Here is a 7,398-nt window from a genome sequence, read left to right on the forward strand (position 1 = left end):
CACCTTTCCTTCCCTGTAGGAGTTGTGTTACCTGTATATATAACATCACCTGTCCTTTCGCCTGCAGGAGCTAGAGCATCATTATATTAACACCTACCTTACAGGTTTGAAAGTCACTTGTATATAACATCACCTTTCCTTCCTATAGGAGTTTTATTACCTGTGCCTATAACATCACCCTATCCTTCCCTATAGGAGTTGTGCTACTCTGTATATATAACATCACCTATCCTTCCCTATAGGAGTTGTGTTACCTGTGTATAACATCACCTTCCTTCCCTTAGGAGTTTAGCACGGTGCTTATATAAACATCACCTTTCCTTCCCTATAGGAGTTGTGTTACCTGTCTTTACAAACATCACCTTTCCTTCCCATTGTTGTATTCCTGTGTATACCCAGCATCTACTTTCTTCCCTGTAGAGGTTATTGTTACCTGTATATATGCTGTAACATCACTATCCTTCCCTATAGTTGTTATATAAGATTGACATCACCTTTCCTTCCCTATAGGAGTTGTGTTACCTGTGTATATAACATCACCTATCCTTCCCTATAGGAGTTGTGTTACCTGTATATATAACATCACCTATCCTTCCCTATAGGAGTTGTGTTACCTGTGTATATAACATCACCTATCCTTCCCTATAGGAGTTGTTACCTGTGCATATAACATCACCTTTCCTTCCCTATAGGAGTTGTGTTACCTGTATATATAACATCACCTATCCTTCCCTGTAGGAGTTGTGTTACCTGTGTATATAACATCACCTCTCCTTCCCTATAGGAGTTGTGTTACCTGTGTATATAACATCACCTCTCCTTCCCTATAGGAGTTGTGTTACCTGTGTATATAACATCTCCTTTCCTTCCCTATAGGAGTTGTGTTACCTGTATATATAACATCACCTATCCTTCCCTATAGGAGTTGTGTTACCTGTGTATATAACATCACCTATCCTTCCCTATAGGAGTTGTGTTACCTGTGCATATAACATCACCTTTCCTTCTCTATAGGAGTTGTGTTACCTGTATATATAACATCACCTATCCTTCCCTATAGGAGTTGTGTTACCTGTGTATATAACATCACCTCTCCTTCCCTATAGGAGTTGTGTTACCTGTGTATATAACATCACCTCTCCTTCCCTATAGGAGTTGTGTTACCTGTGTATATAACATCACCTCTCCTTCCCTATAGGAGTTGTGTTACCTGTGTATATAACATCACCTTTCCTTCCCTATAGGAGTTGTGTTACCTGTGTATATAACATCACCTATCCTTCCCTATAGGAGTTGTGTTACCTGTGTATATAACATCACCTTTCCTTCCCTATAGGAGTTGTGTTACCTGTATATATAACATCACCTATCCTTCCCTATAGGAGTTGTGTTACCTGTATATATAACATCACCTATCCTTCCCTATAGGAGTTGTGTTACCTGTATATATAACATCACCTCTCCTTCCCTATAGGAGTTGTGTTACCTGTGCATAAAGGCCCCAGTGTGCATCTCATCACCCGGCAGAGGAGAGGCTGACAGAACAGCAAGATGAGGAGAGGCACAGGTTCAACGAGCAGCAAGAGAGACTCAGGGCACTAATTTACAGATGGAGAGGTGGAGGCCAACACCACCTGATGATGAGATGAGGAACATAGTTCTGGGTTGTCTTTCACTTTGTCTGAGTGACACACGAATACTACAGACTGAAAGCCAGGGGAGAGTCTGCATTAATCCTTCTGTTTTAGTCCTGGAGTCACATTAAACTCAGTAGTCAGTAGTCAGATTAAACTCAGTAGTCAGATTAAACTCAGTAGTCAGATTAAACTCAAGGTCAGATTCAACTCGGTAGTCAGATTCAACTCGGTAGTCAGATTCAACTCGGTAGTCAGATTAAACTCAGTAGTCAGATTAAACTCAGTAGTTACATTAAACTCAGTAGTCAGATTAAACTCGGTAGTCAGATTCAGCTCAGTAGTCGATTAAACTCGGCGGTCAGATTCAACTCGGTAGTCAGATTAAACTCGGTAGTCAGATTAAACTCAGTAGTCAGATTAAACTCAGTAGTCAGATTAAACTCAGTAGTTACATTAAACTCAGTAGTCAGATTCAGCTCAGTAGTCACATTAAACTCAGTAGTCAGATTAAACTCAGTAGTCAGATTAAACTCAGTAGTTACATTAAACTCAGTAGTCAGATTAAACTCGGCGGTCAGATAAAACTCTGTAGTCAGATTAAACTCAGTAGTCAGATTAAACTCAGTAGTCAGATTAAACTCAGTAGTTACATTAAACTCGGTAGTCAGATTCAACTCGGTAGTCAGATTCAACTCGGTAGTCAGATTAAACTCAGTAGTCAGATTAAACTCAGTAGTTACATTAAACTCAGTAGTCAGATTAAACTCAGTAGTCAGATTAAACTCGGTAGTCAGATTAAACTCAGTAGTCAGATTAAACTCAGTAGTCAGATTTAACTCGGTATGTGGTGTGTGTGTATTTGTGATGTGGTGTGTGTGTGTGTATTTGATGTGGTGTGTGTGTGTGTGTATTTGATGTGGTGTGTGTGTGTGTGTGTGTATTTGTGATGTGGTGGTGTGTGTGTGTATTTGTGATGTGGTGGTGTGTGTGTGTATTTGTGATGTGGTGGTGTGTGTGTGTATTTGTGATGTGGTGGTGTGTGTGTGTGTGTATTTGTGATGTGGTGGTGTGTGTGTGTGTGTATTTGTGATGTGGTGGTGTGTGTGTGTGTGTATTTGTGATGTGGTGGTGTGTGTGTGTGTGTATTTGTGATGTGGTGGTGTGTGTGTGTGTGTGTGTATTTGTGATGTGGTGGTGTGTGTGTGTGTGTGTGTATTTGTGATGTGGTGGTGTGTGTGTGTGTGTGTGTATTTGTGATGTGGTGGTGTGTGTGTGTGTGTGTGTATTTGTGATGTGGTGGTGTGTGTGTGTGTGTGTGTATTTGTGATGTGGTGGTGTGTGTGCATTTGATGTGGTGGTGTGTGTGTGTGTGGCGTGTGTGTTTTGATGGTGGTGTGTGTGTGTGTATTTGTGATGTGGTGGTGTGGTGTGCGTGTGTGTATTTGTGATGTGGTGGTGATGTGGTGTGTGTGTGTGTTTTGCATGGTGTGCGTGTGTGTATTTGTGATGTGGTGGTGTGTGTGTGTGTGTGTGTGTGTGTACATTTGTGATGTGGTGCATCGGTGTGTGTGCACTAGATGTGGGTGCACGTGTGCATTTGTGATGTGGTGTGCGTGTGTGCATGTGTCCAGATGGTGTGCGTGTGTGTGTGTGTATTTCAGATGTGGTGTGCCGTGTGTGTGTGTATTTGTGATGTGGTGTTGTGTGTGTGTGGTGTATTTGTGATGTGGTGGTGTGTGTGTGTGTGTATTTGTGATGTGTGTGTGTATTTGTGATGTGGTGGTGTGTGTGTGTGTATTTGTGATGTGGTGGGTGTGTGTGTGTGTGTGTGTGTGCATTTGATGTGGTGTGTGTGTGTGTATTTGTGATGTGGGTGGTGTGTGCTATTTTGTGATGTGGTGTGTGTGTGTGTATTTGTGATGTGGTGTGTGTGTGTGTGTGTGTGTGTGTGTGTGTGGATAATGTTGTGTGTGTGTATTTGAAGATGTGGTGTGTGTGTGTATTTGTGATGTGGTGTGTGTGTGTATTTGTGATGTGGTGTGTGTGTGTATTTGTGATGTGTGTGTGTGTGTGTGTGTGTGTGTGTGATGTGTGTGTGTGTGTGTGATGAGGTGTGTGTGTGTGTGTGTGTGTGTGATGTGGTGTGTGTGTGCATTTGCGTGATGTGGGGTGTGTATTTGTGATGCAGGGTGTGTGTGTGATGTGGGTGTGTTATTTGTGATGGGTGTGTGTGTGTGTGTGTGTGTGTGTGTGTGTGTTGGCGGACCGTCTGGAGATACGTGAGAACAACCCAGAAGGTGGCAGCGTTCAACCTGGCAGTGTCTGAAGCCACAGAAGGCGAAGAAGGTTTGCTCGCCTCCTCCCACATGTGAGCCCTGGGCCTTGTCCAATCAGCACACTGGTCTTCAGGGAGTTTAAATGTTTCTGAGTTCAAAATGGTCCACGGCTTTTCAGTTGCTGCATGCAGCATTCATTGGTCTGGGCGCACAGTTACTATTGCAACACTTAGCCAATGGTCTAAACTTATCAATGAATGATGTCGTGATGATATTGAACCCCCCCACCCCCACCCACCCACAGGGTTCGTACATCTTCAGGGGTCGTCCCCTCACCCCTCCCAGGGTTCATAAGCAGCGCGGCTACATGCAGGATCTGCGGGCCCAGGCGGAGTGGAGGAAGGGCCAGGTCAGCCAGACTCAGCAGGACCAGCAGAGCTCATCGACCTGCTACAACAGGTCCAGCTGGCACAGGAGTAGGTGATGCATCTGAGTCCCATATGGCACCTCATTCCCTATGTAGTGCACTACTTAGTTTTGACCAGGGCTCTCTATAGGGTACCACGTCAAAATGTTTGTCTAAGAGGAAGTGCACCTGCTGCCATGAACCCATGTCAACAGGCCTGTGGTCTCTACTGTACATACAGAATGCTGTGGTCATTGTACAGTCTGTTGCTCAGTTTCCTGACAGTGTGAATAGCTATTGTGTGTCTCCAGAATCGCCTTGCAAAAGTCCCAGCATCTCCACCTGAGACAGAAGAACACTAGCTGCTACAAGAAAGCCCTGGATACACAGGTAAGAGTCTGTCCCACCATATATTATATAGCATACTTACCAGACTCTACCTACTCAGACCCTACCTACCAGGCCATACCTGCAGAACATACCTACCAGACCAGACTTACCAGACCATACCTACCTGGCCAGACCTACCAGACCATACCTACCAGACCACCTACCCTACCAGGCCATACCACCAGACAATACCTTCCAGACCATACCTACCAGACTATACCTACAGACCCTACCTACCTGGCCAGACCTACCAGACCATACCTACCTGGCCAGACCTACCAGACCAGACCTACCAGGAAATACCTACCAGACCATAACTTACAGGCCATACCTACCAGACCTACCAGACCTACCATACCTACCATAACCTACCAGACCTACCAGACCAGACCAGACCTACCAGACCATGCCTACCAGACCAGACCTACCAGGCCAGACCTACCACCAGACCTGCCAGGCCAGACCTAGGCCACCTCACCAGACCCTACCAGGCCATACCTACCAGACCAGACCTACCAGACTATACCTACCAGACCACCTACCAGGTCAGACTACCAGACCCTATCTACCAGACCAGACCATATCTACCAGACCAACAGGCCATACCTACCAGGCCATACCTACCAGACCAGACCTACCAGACCAGACCTACCAAAGACATGCCTCCCACCATATATTACACAAGTGCATGTTGAAGTGAGAGGGATATTTATTATGTTGATAAAAAAGGCTGTGGATTGAATAACTGAACTCCCAGGTGTGCTGCACAGGTTATGGCTGAGCAAGGCAGAGGGGACCACTACAGATTGATGTTTACTGACCACCTGTCTTGTTGTACAGGTGGAAACAGAAAGGGCAAGCAGAAGGCCAGGGAGATAGGAGAGTGATGTTCCCGCCCATCCAGGGACAGACAGCACCAGGAGGCGACTCAGAGCAGGCAGGAAACATAATATAGACAAGTCTCTATGGAGAGGAGAGGAGAGGAAGGCAGATGGAAGGTTTAAGATAAAGAAGGAAGGATAGAGAGGGAAGGAAGAGGAAGGAGAAATGAGGGAGGGAAGAGGAGAAAAAAAAATAATGGTAAAGAAGGACAGTTGAGCCAGACTTGAAGTACTTAAATAAGGACAGTTGAGCCAGACTTGAAGTGTACTTAAAGAAGGACAGTTGAGCCAGACTTGAAGTACTTAAAGAAGGACAGTTGAGCCAGACTTGAAGTACTTAAAGAAGGACAGTTGAGCCAGACTTGAAGTACTTAAAGAAGGACAGTTGAGCCAGACATGAAGTACTTAAATAAAGACAGTTGAGCCAGACTTGAAGTACTTAAATAAGGACAGTTGAGCCAGACTTGAAGTACTTAAAGAAGGACAGTTGAGCCAGGCTTGAATTACTTAAAGAAGGACAGTTGAGCCAGGCTTGAAGTACTTAAATAAGGACAGTTGAGCCAGACATGAAGTACTTAAATAAAGACAGTTGAGCTAGAGTTGAAGTACTTAAAGAAGGACAGTTGAGCCAGACTTGAAGTACTTAAAGAAGGACAGTTGAGCCAGACATGAAGTACTTAAATAAAGACAGTTGAGCTAGAGTTGAAGTACTTAAAGAAGGACAGTTGAGCCAGACTTGAAGTACTTAAATAAGGACAGTTGAGCCAGACTTGAAGTACTTAAAGAAGGACAGTTGAGCCAGGCTTGAAGTACTTAAAGAAGGACAGTTGAGCCAGACTTGAAGTACTTAAAGAAGGACAGTTGAGCCAGACTTGAAGTACTTAAATAAGGACAGTTGAGCCAGACATGAAGTACTTAAATAAAGACAGTTGAGCCAGACTTGAAGTACTTAAATAAGGACAGTTGAGCCAGACTTGAAGTACTTAAAGAAGGACAGTTGAGCCAGGCTTGAAGTACTTAAAGAAGGACAGTTGAGCCAGGCTTGAAGTACTTAAATAAGGACAGTTGAGCCAGACATGAAGTACTTAAATAAAGACAGTTGAGCTAGAGTTGAAGTACTTAAAGAAGGACAGTTGAGCCAGACTTGAAGTACTTAAATAAGGACAGTTGAGCCAGACTTGAAGTACTTAAAGAAGGACAGTTGAGCCAGGCTTGAAGTACTTAAAGAAGGACAGTTGAGCCAGACTTGAAATTACTTAAAGAAGGACAGTTGAGCCAGGCTTGAAGTACTTAAATAAGAACAGTTGAGCCAGACTTGAAGTACTTAAAGAGGACAGGTTGAGCCAGGCTTGAAGTACTTAAATAAGGACAGTTGAGCCAGACTTGAAGTACTTAAAGAAGGACAGTTGAGCCAGGCTTGAAGTACTTAAATAAGGACAGTTGAGCCAGACTTGAAGTACTTAAAGAAGGACAGTTGAGCCAGGCTTGAAGTACTTAAAGAAGGACAGTTGAGCCAGGCTTGAAGTACTTAAATAAGGACAGTTGAGCCAGACATGAAGTACTTAAATAAAGACAGTTGAGCTAGAGTTGAAGTACTTAAAGAAGGACAGTTGAGCCAGACTTGAAGTACTTAAATAAGGACAGTTGAGCCAGACTTGAAGTACTTAAAGAAGGACAGTTGAGCCAGGCTTGAAGTACTTAAAGAAGGACAGTTGAGCCAGACTTGAAGTACTTAAATAAGGACAGTTGAGCCAGACTTGAAGTACTTAAATAAGGACAGTTGAGCCAGACTTGAAGTACTTAAATAA

The 7,398-nt window shown here is 43.9% G+C and overlaps 1 long non-coding RNA gene across 1 annotated transcript in view; it reads left to right on the forward strand.

Annotated features, from left to right (window-relative positions):
• The first annotated feature begins 4,348 nt into the window (after positions 1-4,348).
• The window catches only part of LOC127916621 (uncharacterized), a 7,559-nt gene continuing 4,509 nt past the window's right edge, over positions 4,349-7,398 (forward strand). Inside the window, exons 1-2 of the long non-coding RNA XR_008095404.1 lie at positions 4,349-4,389; positions 4,631-4,709. This is a non-coding gene — a long non-coding RNA (uncharacterized LOC127916621). The remainder of the gene's footprint in view (positions 4,390-4,630; positions 4,710-7,398) is intronic.

The sequence above is a fragment of the Oncorhynchus keta genome, chromosome 37, assembly GCF_023373465.1.
Source record: "Oncorhynchus keta strain PuntledgeMale-10-30-2019 chromosome 37, Oket_V2, whole genome shotgun sequence".
Lineage (NCBI taxonomy): Eukaryota > Metazoa > Chordata > Actinopteri > Salmoniformes > Salmonidae > Oncorhynchus > Oncorhynchus keta.